Consider the following 16,440-nt stretch of genomic DNA (forward strand, 5'->3'; position numbering starts at 1 on the left):
AACACCAAATATCTAAACAAAGCTCTGGTGTCCATTGTTCTCACAGATAAATGGCTATTCCACCCTCCTCTTATTCACTTAGTTTTATCCCTCTTCTGTGTGTCCCAATACTTCCTTCACCTTCCCAGTGATGGAGAGTATCCTATTTCTCTTTCTTTTCTGGTAGGGCCTACATTATCTTCTTTTATCTTTTCTTCTTTGTTTGGATGGGACAGAGTGAGGGTTAAAGTTGCATTTTAATTTCTAACAGTACTTTCTTTGTCTCTGACATTTCCTTTTTCATTGAAACCTATTCTTGTTTTCTGGATGCCATCTTGTTTCATATCTCTGAAGACTGTTCACCAAAAGTTTTTCCTTTTTTAGAAACAAATTGTCCTCTGTTTCCTAATTATTTCTGTTTTCTCTTGCGTCATTTTTCCTCCGTGTTCATCTCTGTCACGCTGCACGTTTTCTCTAGTTGGACAGTGAGATCCTTAGTAGTCTCCTCACATTTATGAATGAAGCAATGGTGACCTGGTTGGTCCTCCTCTGGGCAGGGATGACTGTCTAACTGTTAGGCTCTACTTTAGGGTGAATATGTGGCGAGCTGACCATGACCTGAAAATGCCAGATTTTGGAGTGCTTTGCTCTTGGGCATCAGTGCCTACATTAGCAGGTTTTGTTTTGGTTTGGAAGCCTGTTTTTCACCTGGAAGACAAACACTTTATTGGGCATTATTCATTCTGTTTGTAGGTGTGTGGATGGGTGGATATTATAAACTGTTGCTTTTGTAGACTCTCTCACACCCATTGTTGTCACACTTTTTTTTTAAAGTCACACTCATTTTAAGGATACTCTTCCCTGTCAACCCCCAGCACACACACACACACACACACACACACACACACATACACACACATGAATGACACTTTCTCAACTTTACTTTCTAAATAACCACTCTTCCAAACACTACATCGTCCAGAAATTTTGGAATTTTTTGTCTACAGGGGACTCCCATCATGTCTTGTCTGTCATTGCTTGTTAATGCCTTTTAACTTATTTGATATGATCTAAAACTTATTTGTAAGGAATATTTTAAAATATACATAAAATTAGAGATAATGGTATAATTAACCTCTGTGTGCTCATTACCCAGCTTCAACAATTATCAGTATTTTGTGAACATTTTATCTCTTCCCTTACTATTGTTTCTTGGAATATTCAAAAGAAAACCCAGACACCATACCATTTGACCCATAAATACCCCAGTATACATCTCTACCTGAGAAATACATGCATATATGAGCATTCTCTCACCTAACAAAATTAACAATAACTCTTTAATACTACATAGTACACAAACATTATCCAAATTGCTTCAGTTATCCCCAAATAATTTTATAGATTGAGTTGTTTTAATTGAGGTCCAATCATGGTCCACAACATGTCTTCAATGACTACATTTATTAAGTTTCTTTTATTCTGTAACAGTTCTTCTTTGTGTGTGTGAGTGTGTGTGTGTGTGTGTATGTATGTGTGTGTGTGGTATTAAATTTATCAGCTTCACATGGTAACAAATGACCCCCAAATCTCAATGTCCATAACAAAAAAAGATTACAGGTTTTTCTTTCTGGCTCACACTGTACATTGTCTTCAGAGTTCGGCAGTGACTCAGCCTCTCCCCATGGGTCTTCTTATTCTGGGACCCAGGCTGTTTGTGTAAGGATGTTCTTGTGGCAGAAGTGAAAGGGCAACATAGCTGATCATGCAGTGACGGGCAAAGCTTTGATTAGACATGACATAGTCTCTTTTCCTCATTTGCCATTGGCCAAGGCAAGTCATGAGGCCCCGTCAAGATTGATGGGGCAGGAAGGTATACAGTTCCACCAGGAGAGTGGCCAGCCAAAAGGCAGTAGGCATGAATGTGTGATCCTTTTACAAATGTATAATCCTTCCTCTTACAGGAAGGGGGAATGAATATTTGGGAAATAATAAAGTCCACTGCACATGCCTTTGATCAAGTAGAGAGACGAAGCCAGACTGTCCTACAGTCTGAATTTAGCTGATTGCTTCCTCATGGTATTGCTTGATTTATTTTTTATGTCCTGGAAACTGATATTTAGGATTAATTCGATTAGGGTTCAATATTTTTTAGGCAAGAGTACTTCATAGATACTTTTCATACGTACTTCCTGTCACGCCACCTTCTGAAGTCACAATATAGTTGATTAACCCACTTTTACTAAGGCTAAATTTGACCCATGGGCTCAGTTGAATTAACCCTTCCATTGAAAAGTTCCCCATCAACCTCCCATCTTACGTTTTCAGCATCTATTTGTGATTATTGCCTAGATCCATTGTTTCATTGGTGACTGTAAAATGATGATTTTTTTCCCTAATTAAATCTATCTTTATTTATTAGATAAGAATAATAAAAAGTTATGGTCAAACTGCCATATTGAATTATAGCTACTGTATTTATTTTATATTTTTAGGTGTAAGAAAAATTTCATTTGAAAAAATTTTACTAAAATCAGTTTAGAAATCATTGAGCCGGAGGATCTCTTGGGTACCTTCCAGCGCTAACGGTTTATGATTCTGTGACCTGTGCTGAACCAGTGTTTCATGACAGGACAAAGAAGTCCAGCTGATAGAGGTTCTGTTGTGATGGCACAAAGGTGGCCAGTTAGATTCTCCCTCTGTTCTGGAGGAGACTGGATTATGATGAAGCCATGGACGGTCGCCCTGGCCATCAGCCTCTTGTTGACCCAAGGGAGAATGACGTTCAAGCCTTCAGTTCTTAGAAGCCATGTAGAATGATTTTTATGCCAAGTTGTACAAGTATGTAAGATATAAAACTGGGATTAAAAAGCATAACAAACATACCCTCTACCCTTTTCTTCCTCCCATCGTCTACTGTGGGACCTTTAGTTTCCTCTAAAGTACCCTGAAACTATTCCCACGTTTTATGGGATAACATGCTCTCCCATGTTCTCAGAAACATGGAGGTATCCGTCATTCACTCATGACCCATCACCCAAAGCCTTGGCTGCTTTGAAACCATCACCTGCCACTCCTGAAGAACACAGCTCTGCTGTGTTCTCTGAACTCCCTGGTGGGCTGCTCTGATCTCCTTCTAAGTAGGAAGAATTCCTTTCCTCCATACTTATGTTCCATTTTATTACACAAATAGAAAAGCTACTCTGTTGGGCACTCAACGATTTACAGGGACTTGAGTGAAACAGCCCTCTCCAGTTGCACCCACTGCTTCCTCTCTTGTGACTCAGACACCTGTTTATGGGGTTTAGGAGACTGGATCATCTGAATGACAGTCGACTTTATTGCCTATCAAATGCTCCCTCTCTTGCTTTAGCTTGGACATGCTGGTGGCCCCGTGTCCCGATATGAAAGAGGATATTGTCACGCCCTTTCTTAACATGAGAGTTGCCATGACTCTAGCCATGCCAAGTAAAGCAGCGGGCTGGGAGATAACCTCAGATGTCTTTTCCAGACATCCTTTTCCATGTGGAAGTTGACACTGGCTTCTCCCAAATAGGGTGGTCCTGGAGAGAGTGAAGATGGAACCTTGTTGTTAAAAGGGTTGTGTTTATTCTGAGGTCCTTGCTCCCACTTTAGGGAAAGCCGACTGCAGAAAGAGCAGCAGGAAAAACTGAATTGGGAAGCCTTGGGAAGTGGCATAATCTAAGGCAACATTAAGGGCTAATGTAGTAAAAAGGCAGATGCAAAAGGCAGCAGAGAAAGAGAGTCACTTGGTTTGCTAAGTAAACCAACACTGGTTCTAATTATTGTCTCAATCCCTGAGAAAGGTTCCTTTTCTCACACCTTTGCTTGCTTCCAAGTTTCCTTTTAGACAAAGTCTTGGAAGCTATGAAATGTCCTTGTAGAGACGAAAGCAACTGGCTAGACCTGCCACCAACAGGAAGTTCTCCTGTTACCCTCCAGGCATCAGGGGATGATCCATCAGGCTGAAACTGGGGGGGGGGGATTCATTAATTTCTGAAGATTATGAAATATCAAACACTAAACGTTAAGTTCTTGAAGTCTGGCCAGTAGAAACAATTTTACATAAAGTTCTATTTACTCCTAGTCCAAAGCAGTCAAAATGACCCAGTTGTTCTGTGGGGCATAATCAACTGATGGGATTTCTTTATGGTCGGGTTATAAATGGACCATCTTAGCCGCCTTAGCCATTCCCTTCAGTGAAAACAGATCCTCTTTCCCCCTATGAAAGGCAATACCCAATGATCACTGTAGAATTTATATTATTTGTAGCACACATCAAGAGTGTGTGTGTGTGTGTCTGAGTGAGCTCTCAAGATCCCCAGTGTCATAAACAGAAGACGAACATAGACGTGCTCACTATGAGAACAAACAATAAGGCTCTTAGAGGGTTAGTCACACCAAGGGCATGTAAAATCTGCTTCCCATTGAATTCGGGTTAAAGTTGACTTAAAAATAATAAAGATGCTACAGGGGAACATTGGCCTTTTTGAAGTTGTATCCATTTTGTTGCATAAACGGAACAATAACGTCGCCGATTTCTTGGTCTGATTTTAAAGGGGAGAAAAAGGAGTGATCAGAATTGGTGTTTTAGCAGGTAAAACCAGTTTCATCTTATTTCATTTATTCTAGAACCACTCATTTGTCCTTGGCTATTTCTTAGAAAGATTCCCTATGGTTTGGGGCCTCAAAAAATTGGACCCGTATCTCCCTGGCTCTTTTCCACCCTCCTGGATTATGTGGGTCGTTTGGTTTGCTCCTTCTCAGCAGAGCTTTTTCACTACCTAGTCCTTAGCTCAGACAACAGAGTGCCCAGTGAGAATTATCTTCACAACTCGCTCTCTGAGTCTCCTCCTCATGGCTCAGCTGTCTTGCCTCACTGAAAGCAAGAGATTACACCATGGCGATCAGAACTTGACGTCCCCGACTTGAGTTTGTGTGGTCAGTTCACTAGGCCTCGCCATGCTTGCTTGTTAACAACACAGGCTTGTTAATTAGGTATCTATCTAGCTCATGAGATGCAAGAGGTGAAGAAGACCTTTCCCATGTGTATTTGGAATCAAAGCAGCATGCCTCTGGTGGTTTGGGACCTTGGCTCTAGTCACTCAGCTGCTATTTATTCCTCAACTCTGTGTGTGACTTGAGGACCTTAAGGATGTGGGATCAGCAATTCCACTGAGAGTCAGTTGCTTTGATCCATAGGCAACATTACATGGAAGTTAATCGCGTAGACCCTGGAATCCAACTGCCTTAAGATCACACCTTTGTTCTGACATATATTCTGTGTGACCTTAGAAACGTTTCTGAACCTCTCTGTGTCAGTTTTACCTATAACTAAGGCAGTTGATGTAGTTCTTCCTCAGCCCTGAAGGGACAGAAAAACCGTGTCTGCTTACCCCAGGGAGGGTCCCACTGACCTGGCACCCGACTGGGGAAGCAAGACACACAACCACAGACATGGTCTCCAGTTCGTTCAGTTTCCAGGAGCTTCAATAACAGAAAAGTTCTGTGTTCCAGAGAGAGGAATACTATGATTATGGCTCATAAAATCAGACTGGGCTTTCCTTTCACATCCTCTCTCTTGTAAACCTAGTGAAAAAAAAAGTCTGTCAAGGAATCCCTACCCTAGGCAAGTTTTATGTTTGGCTTTCCTGACATTTGGTTCTTTAACTGGGATCAGACTCACTGCAAGATGTTTATGCCTGATAAGCCCACTGGAAAATTTTCCAAGGCAGCAACAGGAGCTGCTACCTGGCCGATCCTCTCTTTAATTGCTGGCATAGGCAGAGAAAACACTCAGGAACCTTCCACAGACTGCTTATCTCCCTGGAAGGGTCTGTGTCAACATTAACTCTTTGCAGTTCATGATTGAAAATGAAACTCTAGGCTTCCCGACTTGTCTGTTTTTCCCTCGCCTATAACCTTCCAGTGAGGGAACAAATGCTTTGGGATTCCTGGAGAGATGGGCCTTCGCTCGGACTGTGCAGTCCCAGCTCAGTGGACAGCTGAGGCTGGCGGATGCCCTTCAGCTTGGTTCACTCCTCAACTTTTAAGATTCAGCTCGTGTTTCCTGCTATGCTAGATGGTGGGGAGCTTTTTTGAAAGGAATTATTCTTTCCTGAAATTTTCAAACAGAGGTCACAGTGACCTGCTGAGGATGCAAGAATGGCCGTGGCAATTTAGACTAGTAGAAACGTGGTGAGCACCTTTTGCTTGGTAGAAATGGGCAAGGGAGAGACGGCCCCAAGGGACAGGAAGACAACCGGTCATTCTAAAGAGTGTGGTGGAGTCACCGAACATAGAGTGAGTAGAAGGAGAGCAGTGACTGGGAACAGGAGAGGCGTGCAGTAGGACTGGCCTTTGCTTTATGGTGGTTTGCTTGTTCACCTGAACCTTTCTTTTCTTCCCTGAAGGGAATCTTCCATCTGGTACAGTTGTTGAGAGCACAGCCCTGGTGTTAGACACACCTGGGTGAGAATTCCAGCTCTGCACTTGCATGATATAGACCGTGGTCAGGTTGCCTGAATTCTCTGGACCTTGGTTTCCTCATTATTAAAGATACATTAAATGAAAAGTAAACACGAAGCACCTCGAGTGGTACCTGCCAAATAATTCAGTGGCACGAAAGGGCAGCCAGTGGCAGTGATGGTAGTGGAGGGGGTGTGGAGCAGTGATGACGGTGTTCAGGTGGTGGTGATGGTCATAGCGTCAGAGGAAGAAGAGGCAATAATGTAAGTAAGCTCTAGATTTTTCACCACCTGATTCAATGGTCCTTCAAGGGTGCCATAGCAGAGGTACTGGCTTGGAGAAGAACCAGAGCTTGTTGGCTTCACCCCTCTACTGCCTTCTCCAAAGTGCACTTGTCCGCCACTTCTGCCTGCTTTTCATGCAACCAGACCTACAAATGGAAAAAAATAAGACGGGTCAATATTCCCAACACCTGCCTCACCTGAGCTCCTCAGAGACCTGGAGGTGAAGATTTCCTAAGAGCCCTGGCTAGAGCCTGGCCTTTGAGTCTTCCTCTCTGGGGACCCCCGTTCCCCTTCCTGGATCCCCAGCCAGACAGACCAGGTGGTTTTCCATGGCATCAGACTGAGGTCAGACTCAACCTCAGTCCTCCAAGGGAAAGGTACCATTTCCTTTCTTCAGTCATCTGGAGCTAACCTTCCTTCTGTGATGATTGGCCTTCTCCCAGTGTGGCTCATCAGCCTGGAGCCCGGCCTGATGCTGACCCCTGATGTCTTCCTGAGACAGGGTGAGACCTGCTGGGAGGGAAGGCAATCATTATATCATTCCGAGGCCATGTAAACACTTCCCTTCTCTAATGAATGGGCTCCAAAGGGCAGGATGACTTGACTTGGTGTGGCCTGCCTCAGCCAAGGGTGTGGATGAGAACTTAAACTAATGTCGGCGTTGGGAACATTTAGATATCAATTTCCCGACTTTTTCTCATTACAACAAAATGTTAATGCTGTTGTGGAAGGACCTTCACCTTTTTTTTTCCCCCTTTTAAAAGACTTTACAGAAGCACAATAAGAAACCAGCCTATTAACAGTGCACTGCCCAAAAAGTGTCAGTGTATCATATGGCGTGGAGGCCTAGGATATGTGAAGATGAGTCTCAAGGGTTGTGGGAGAGAAAGCCATGCTTGTAAATGAGGCAAAATAATGCAACAGCTAAGACAGTGCATGATAGAGTCATGCAGAGGTGGGCTCGGATTGTCACCTCGAGGTGGGAAAGAGGACCAGGGGAGACTGGGCATAGCTAGTGGTGGGGAGAGTGGCTTGGGATGAAGCTGAAGAGCAAAGCAAAGGCTGGATGCTATAGAGCATCCCAAGCCCTGGAGAGTAATGTGAACTGAATTCTATATATAATGAGGAAGTCATCAGGGGGGACTGAAGTGGCTGAGTGACATGATCTGACTTTTGAGAAAGAAAGACCACGCTTGTTTGGAAGATGGGCTGAGTGGTAGCAGGACCGGAAGCTGGAAATGAGCTGGGAAGCTACTGCGGTGGTCGGAATAAGAGGTGATGATCATCTAGACTGCTGAGAGGGTCGCGGCGGGGGTCATGTGGACAAGTCTAGATTCAGATTTATTTTAGGTATAGAACCACAGAGTTCAATAATGGATTAGAAGAGTAGTGAAGACAGAGAGGGTGGAATCGACACAACCTGTTAAGTTTCTAGATGCAGCCATCAGGCCGTGAGTGGTATTATTGACTGAAATGGAATATATGGCTTGAGGATCTGCTTTGGCAGGAGAATAAAGAGTTCTGTTTTTGAGACATTTCAATAGTGTCTCAAGGAGGCATTTGTTTATCTAGGACCTTCTGGTGTCTCAGGAGTGGTGTGGGCTGGAGACACAAAAGTGGGAGGGCCGAGCTTCCCAGGGGAGAGGAAAGGGCCAGAGCTCTGGGACTAACTCCCAGTACCTCCGAAATTTCATGTTTGGGAGGGGGAGGCAAAGGACACGGAAAAGAAGCGTTCAGAGAGTTTGGATGAAAAGCAAGGGGGTGTGGCATCTGGAAGTGGGAGGGGCCAGTGCCTTCCCACGTGGCCGGCCTCTCACAGGACCAGGTGCCCTAAGTGCTCACTGGGAAGGCATGGCTCTAAGCGTTTGGCACTAAGCATCCTATTTGATCCCTGAAGTGGCAGAGCTGGGGTTGAAATGGGGGCTTCCTTGCTCTTAAATCCATGTCTCTCGGCCCACAGCAGCCCTTCTCTCCCCCTCTGCCCACAGTGTGGATTGAGAGGCTCTGGGAAGATATAGAAATGGCTCTCCATGAAGTTTGAACCACAGAGTAGAGAGACACCCAACGTGAGGGTGGCAGCAGTGTTTTTGGACCATCCAGATAAGCTTGATTTGCATAGGATGCAACGATGAATGACATTCTCAGCCTTGTGCTTTAAAGCAGGGACATAGGTTTCTTGAAAGCCCTGTCACAGAATATTGAAGGCCAGATGCCCTTTGGGGATGGCAGCTGGGAATATCTCAGCGGGGACCCGATGGATGGATGGATGGATGGATGGATGGATGGATGGATGGATGGATGGATGGAAGGATGGATGGATGGGGTGACCTGTGCGTTCCCGGACCTCAGAGGGAAGAAGGTACAGCCCAGATGGGCCTGCTCACTGCCTCTGCTGGAGTTGGGGAGGCCCAGGAGGGGCGAGGTGCCCGGCAGAAGCCTGAGCAGAGCCCTGTGACCCAGCCTGCATGTACTGAACGCATCCAGCTGGGGCAGGGCGGCGGCCATTCTGCTCCCGGACCCTGAGCCCTGGCTGCTGCCCTCCTCCCCACCCTGTCAGAGTGAGTTAGGCTGAGACAAACAGCCTGTGGCCTGATGCCCCGTGATTGTTTCATTTGACTGATTTTATTGTGGCACAAAGAAAATGCAGGGAAGGAAATGCAGTCGCGCTAGAGCTTGACTGTGACACTGTGACGGAGGGAGCTGGGAGATCCCGGCGTTAAGCCGCGACCCGAGACAGGTCCACAGGCCGCGTTGGCAGCGCGGAGCCCAGTGGGCAGGGATGCGGGCCCTGCCTGACCTATAGGTGGGCTGACCGGCCACCGTGGCCCCGGGGGGACATCTGGAAAGCAGGGGCCATCGATCTGTGGCTTCTGGCTGGGCCAGGTGGTCTGGAAGCACACGGCCTGCAGGGCTCCCTGGGAGCACAGCTAGTTTCAGACTTGAGGGCTGTGTGCTCTGCGGGGCCGGCCTTCCCGAGAGGAGCGGGCTGGGAAACAGGGCCCTGGGATGCTCATACCTCATCTCTGAGCACCGCAGTCCTGACACGAGGGCTCCTGGGGACCCTTGCGCTGTCTGACCACGAGCCCTCGCTGCCTTTAGAAGCAGAAACAGAGCGATGGCCAGGCCTCACACCCCACTCCTCACACTTCCTGGGGGCCTGGGAGGGGGCTCTTGCCCTCACAGACTCAGATCCCTTGCCGTGGAATCCCACGTGTACCCATAGTACAGCCCACCATCACCAACATCTCCTCCAACCAAAAAATAAGTGAACTGACCTCCTTTGACTCTGTTATTGCCTGCTGGACACAGTCCTATTTCACGAGGTCTTTTCCCAGCAAAACTTCAGGAAAGATCTGTCCCCTCGTTCTTACTTCACATTCGTTCCTGGGCCCGAGCTCCTCTCTTCTGAAATTGCCAGTGGGCAGGGGTGGGAAGGAAGGGGGGCTGTGAAGCATCTTCCCCCTTGGTGCACAGGCCTGGGGTCCTGAATAGGCCACCCCTCCCCCATCCCCCTCTACCACTTTGGTCCACACAGCAACTTGGAGGGGGGCCGTCTTTAAAAAATGGAAATTTCTTCCAACGCTCCCATAGTTTCCTTTCACAATCGAACCAGTCCTAACCGTTTCCCCTGGCTCTGACCCCACCCACCTCCCTGGCTTCCTCTCCTGTTTCTGGGCCCCCAGAATGCTGCCTCCTCAGATCCTGTCCTAGCTGCTCACCTGTCAGGTCTCTGCTCACAGGTTACCTGCCCAAAGAGTCCTAGTCTCACACCCTATACTAAATGGCCCCTCTCTTCTCCCCTACCTTGCTTTCTGTGAAACACCTGCCGGCCATATGATTTGTGTGGTCGTGTTTCTGTCCCTTTTCTCCTGTGGAAGGCAAGCTCCATGCGGGCAGGCATCTTTCCATTTCTCATTCAGCATGGACAGCATGCCAGGCACACAATAGTTGCTCAATAAATACGAATCAATCACTGGGTCAGTAAAGGGTCCGTGAGATTGCTATACTGAGGGATGAAGGGGAAGCAGGGGAGCAGCTGGAGAGGCGAGTAAGGCTCAGAGTGTGCAGGCCCTTGGGTCTGTGTGAATATGGTTGGTCTTGACCTTCTAGGAGGTGGCTGAGCCACAGAGGAGCTTCACCCGGTTTGGGGACAGGATCTAAGTTGTGTTGTAGAATGATCACTCCAGTGGCTGGGGAGAGTGGGTTGTATCTCCTAGAAGCAGCGAGCCCATGGGGGACCGTTGCAGCAGGTCACCAAGAGCCTTCAGCGAAGGACAAGGCCTGGAGGATTTCAAGGGCGGGAAGCAGAGAAGGGGATGGAGTAGGGGAGCCAGAGAGCAAACTTGGTGATGCCTCAAGGGGCCCTGAGATGGTTCATTTCTTAGGAGAGGAGAGTTCCCATAGATAAAGGACAAACCTTTTAGGTAACTGAAGAAGACTTTCTGCAAACAAAATTAGAACTTCCATGACGGGTCAGATCAAAGTGGAGTGGCTCTCACTGGGGGCCAGGGAAGGGGTCCAGAGCCAGGCCTGCCCCCTCCACTAGGTCCCCCCCAGTACTTCTCCTCCCCAGCTGTGGCCTCCCAGCCACTCTGACAGCACCCCGGGCTCTGAGGGGCAGGGCGGGAGAGCTTGACAGTGTGTAGCTCCGCCCTTCTCTCTGCAGACAGACTGGCACCCCTGGCCCCCTCCCAGCCTGATGGGCAGGACAGAAGTGCTCTGTGAGGCCCTCCCTACCCGTCCTGGCCCTCCATCCACCTCCAAGTCCCCCTTGGCACCCCGGCTGCTATAAATACACCGTGTGAAGGTAATGACGTGATGGAACAGAAGTGGCTCAAAGCCTGCTGGCTCCGGGCTATTGTGTCAGCAGCACACCTCTCGGAGAAATACATAAAAAGACCAGCGACTCAGGGCGTGACTAAACGCACTGGCCGAAAAGGAGAGAAAGAATGAAGGCGAAAATACAACCACAAACAAAACTCATAAGACTACATTATGGGCGTTCCCGAGAGAATGAAAAGGCTCCCAAAAGGTAACCCCAGTCCTTCGAGCACACAATACAGCTTTTATAAACTTCCAAGACTCCCTGCTACATGTTTTTTTAACATTTCACCCCCACAATACACTTTTTTCTTAAGGAAATTAAACACAAAACACCTACTGTTTAATTTAAAGAGGGAAAAAAACAAACCAACCAGAAACCCTCTCCATGTTGAAATGTCATTAAAAAGGGTGACACAGAGTGGCGAGGCCAGGAAATTGAGTCTTTAACCTGGTACCTCCCCGAGCCCGGCAGTGCGCACTGTTACATATCGCTGTGCTCCAAAGCAGAAACTAAGCTTGATTCAGAAGACAAAGGGCAGCCTAGTCAAGGAGGAGCTTCCACGTCAGCTGCCCACCAGGGCTGGGGATCACAGTAGCACGGGGACCACAGCCTCTGTCATTGTGGAGCTGCTGCCCCGCGTGCACCAGGAGGAGAGAGCCCTCACGGGACAGGCTGTGCTCTCTAGCTCTGCCAGGTTGGCTTGTGCTTCTTCTTAAATCCTCTCCCCATCTCTGCTTGTCTCAAATCTTGCTGTCCTGCAAGGTCCAGGGCAAGCACCATGGTGTCCGTGAAGCCATCTTCAAGCCCCCAGCTTTTTCTTCCTCCGGCCCCTCTCTGCCCCCGTGCAAACCTGTAGTTCAGATTTTGAAATCGGAGTTCACGGCCATGTTCCACCATGTTGGACAGATTACTGAACCTTGCCTGTAAGGTGAACTAGTTGGGTGGATTAAGTGAGATGGTGCCCATGAAACACTTAGCCTGGGGCGTGGCCCCTGGTGAGTTTCAATCCTCATTGCCTATGATCGTAGCCAGTGCAATCTGCCTGAGTTGCTTCCTCACCTCCGGCGTCCTGTCAGCCACTGGGAGGACCAAAATGCACACCGTTGTCAGGGCCCCGGACTTCATTAGCCCACAGGCTCTTGCGGAAGCTCATCGCTTATTTGCACTTCTTTCTCGGCATTGGTCACCTCTGTTTCTTACGCTGGGATCGTAGCTCCTCTCTCCTCCCAAGAGGGTTGGCTTTATCGCTCCCATTTTGCAGGTGAGAAAACCAAGACCCCTGAGAGGTTAAGTAGCTTATCAAGGTCCCTGCAGTGAGGAGAAGCTGTGGCTGGGGTCACCCCACGTCCATCCGTCACCAAAGCCTCAGCCTCTACTGCCCACTCTTGCCTCTCAGCGGTTTGCAGATAGAGAAGTTTGGGTCCTGCAGACATCAGGTGTTGCAGGGCTACTGAGTGTGCGTTTGGTTAGCATCCTACTTGAAATGAGAGTGAATAATGCTCATTTGAGGTTTCATCTTTCCTGTGTTTCAGTAGTGTGTTTTCACGGTAAAGGAGAGATTTTGGATTTCCTGAAGAAACTGTTAACGTTTTTCTCCACGTCCAGCCTTACGTGTGCCATGCCGGAGGTTAATGTGGACAGTTGTCTTGTTCATCTTACAACCGTGAAGCAGAAGTGACGGGTCCAAGCTCATACCGCGCAATGGCAGTGGAGTTGGTTAGAGCACCCACCTCCTGCCCAGCTCTGAGGGCATCAGGCTTGGGGGTGGAGGTGTCATCTTCCCAGGAGGACAGGACTTTCCTTCCAAGCTACTCTTTATCCTTAACCCGTTTTGCTGGGAAAACCCGGCTTAGAATCAGACAGGTGACTTCTTAACGCTGCAGACTCCTGAACCCAGCATGGGCCTTCTGCATCAGGCCCTGAGGGGAGCTGGGAATTCCCATACTTAACTAGTCCCCTGGTGGCCCAGGACACTGGAAAGAACAGTGCTTTCTCCAGGGGGAAGTGGCCTTTGTGAAGCAGGCTGCCCAGACTCGTGCTGTCTCACTCACTACCACCTTCTTCAAAGATGCTCACTTGGTCCTCAACAACTATTACTTAAACCATGACCGTGGGCCTAGTAGATGTGAAAGAAAACTAGCCTTTGAGGCTGTTGATCTCCAGAGTTCATTCTACAGATCTGGCTGGCTAAAACAATAGAGCTTGTTTGGTTATCAAAGGAATATTCCTGGCCCAGGCCTGGGCTGGGTCGGTGCCAAGGGACCCTGAGAAAAATGCAGAAGAAATACGAGGGGCCTCGTCCACGGAGAGCATGGGGTCCTCTCAGGAAACTACCTGTGTGCGTGAAACCACAGGGAGCAGAGAAGCTTGCTTCCAAGAGAGCTGAAGGAACTCAGGACAGAGTGAGAACCGCAGGGCAGGGGCGAGGGGGCCTTCGCCAGAAAAATGGCACCTTGTCGATTTTTCATTTAGGAGGTGATTGGTCTGTACATTATTTTTCCTCAAAGGATTTTAGGTGGTTTTCAAAAGCACATGCAATTCAACATGATAAACGAGGGCAAATATACATATAATAATAAGTCCGGAGATTATATTTGGCCCATTGGGCATAAATAAATAAATACATTTGGAAGGATGTGTGTGAGTGTGTGTGTGTGTGTGTGTGTGTGTGTTTTGCAGGGGTGGGATGGGGGAGGGTGTCCCGACTCTGACCTTGCTGTTTCAGGTGTTTCATCTTGTGATTCATATTCTCTTTGGCTTTGGGAAGCTTGAAGTCCATTACAGAGTAGATATTCCAGATGACTTCCAGCTCTGACGTGAATTGTAAGCAGAGCTTGGTTACAAAGAATTGGTATAGTCACACAGAGACTTCAGTGACCAATGACTGGGGAGGTCACTAGTGAGAAATGGATAGTAGCTGTGGCGCACGGGCTTAGTTGCTCCGTGGCATGTGGGATCTTCCCGGACCAGGGCTCAAACCCGTGTCCCCTGCATTGGCAGGCGGATTCTTAACCACTGCGCCACCAGGGAAGTCCCAAGGCAGCCGTTTTCTTTAGTCTAACTCTCCTCCTCTGAAGGGCTGTGCAGCTGTTTCTGGGGTGAGAAGTAAATCTATATGGGCCTCAGCCAGAACGAGTGTCACCTGAGGGACAGCTCCCAGTGCAGGGGACCCCACGTCCACACTGTCCCCTGGGTAGAGACTCACAGAAAGTGAGAGAGAGAGTTGAGAAGGGGAGAAAAGAGCCCCGGGGAAGGAAGAGAGGGATGGTCTTGGTGAGATTGTAGCTCTGTTCAGACTCTGGTCTGTTGAGACTGAGGTTCACTCTGAGAACTTCCTTGGACACCGAGCCTGCATGGCAGACACAGGCCCACTGGTACCAGGTCACTCCCGGTCCTGAAGTCACTTCTGACACAATTCGCATTTTGGTTATATCCCCCCCACCTCAGAAAAAATAGAAACAACCTTCTTTCTTGGCTAAACCTTCCTCTGGCAATCCCTGGAGAAAGGAGAAGCTTTCTTTCGTCACACAAAAGGTGAAGGGTGGCATCTAGACTCCCAATCAGGACAGTTTTTAGCATGAAATGGCCTCCATCTCTAGCCTTCATTTCCAAATTTTGCTCCACATCCTTTTGTCAAAAAGAAAGATCAGCGTTCAAAGGACTTGAGGGTCTTGAAGGGAGCCTCTGTCCCCCCAGTAAGGCTGATAATGTTGACCCATTTGGCCAACGACCGTGAACTCATCAGCACTTGATATAGTTGGGCATTGAAGATCACGGGAAAGGTGAACCTCTCTAAGGGCAGTCCCGTGTGGCTGTCACCCACTCTTCGCCCAGCTTCCAGCGGACATACCATGCTTCGTGGCCAGCCAACCATTCACGGCCTCTCCGACGGCGCTCACACCAGCAATCATTATGACTTTATTATAGCTCCTTTCAGCAAGTCGTGAATTTTTACAGCCAGATTACAAGGCTGTTTACAGTTAAGTGGCAGCAAGTACTTTTAAAGCGAGTACTGTAGATGTTTTTTTATGACTGAGTTTGCACCATCAGAAACACAAAGCATATAGGCAGAACCCAGAACGCCAGTCAGACTGTTTAGGGTTCAACTAAATAGGGTAAAGAAAGGGGCTTTGTGTTTGCCTGATGGAAGCAGGTCCCCATCGGGCCGAGGCTTAGATTTCATTGCCAAACCATGAGGTCTTTGTATATGTACCAAGGATGGGTTGATCCTATAGTTTAAAGGACATAATTTGCTTGATTAACTGTACTAAAATTAAGATAATTACACTGCAGTTAAAAAAATTCTTTGCTATTGTACGATTCCACTTCTATAGGGTATATAGAATAGTCAAATTCATGGAGACAGAAAGTAGGATGGTGGTTGCCAGGGGCTGCGGGGGAGGGAGGAATGGGGAGGTATTGTTTAAGAGGTATAGCGTTTCAGTCTGGAAAGATAAAATAAATTCTGGAGATGGATGGTGGTGATGGTTGCCCGACAGTGTGAATGCCCCTGAACTTAAAAATGAGCAATTTCATGTTAATGTATATTACCACAATACATTTTTTTTATTTGGAAGATGAAGACATATACTACTGTCTTCAGGTACAGGATAGAGATTTTGGATTGGAGAAAAAACAATATATATAGTAACCCCTTTCTTAAAACACATATTTGGCTTCCTATTCTAGTCTTTGACAACACTGATATCCAGGGTTAGTATAAGACAATTAAAACATTTTAGGTTTATCATTTCAGCCAGGTTTGCTTGAGTAACAGTGGAAGATGGCATTTTTATTTATTTTTATTTTATTTTTCAATCCTCAGTAATGCTTATTATTAAACATAAATAATAATAACCGTAA

General features: G+C 47.4%; 1 protein-coding gene across 3 annotated transcripts in view; it reads left to right on the forward strand.

Moving 5' to 3' along the window:
• The window catches only part of SUGCT (succinyl-CoA:glutarate-CoA transferase), a 793,918-nt gene that overhangs the window by 710,986 nt on the left and 66,492 nt on the right, over window positions 1-16,440 (forward strand). For all 3 annotated transcript variants that reach the window (XM_089917071.1, XM_089917070.1, XM_022593044.2), the window contains one exon: window positions 1-16,440. This exon is cut by the window's left edge and continues 17,571 nt beyond it; it is cut by the window's right edge and continues 66,492 nt beyond it. The gene's annotated coding sequence lies outside the window, so the exon portion shown is untranslated.

Source organism: Delphinapterus leucas, chromosome 9 (genome assembly GCF_059928025.1).
Source record: "Delphinapterus leucas isolate spDelLeu-1000000601 "Yukka" chromosome 9, BTC_Dleu_Yukka2, whole genome shotgun sequence".
Lineage (NCBI taxonomy): Eukaryota > Metazoa > Chordata > Mammalia > Artiodactyla > Monodontidae > Delphinapterus > Delphinapterus leucas.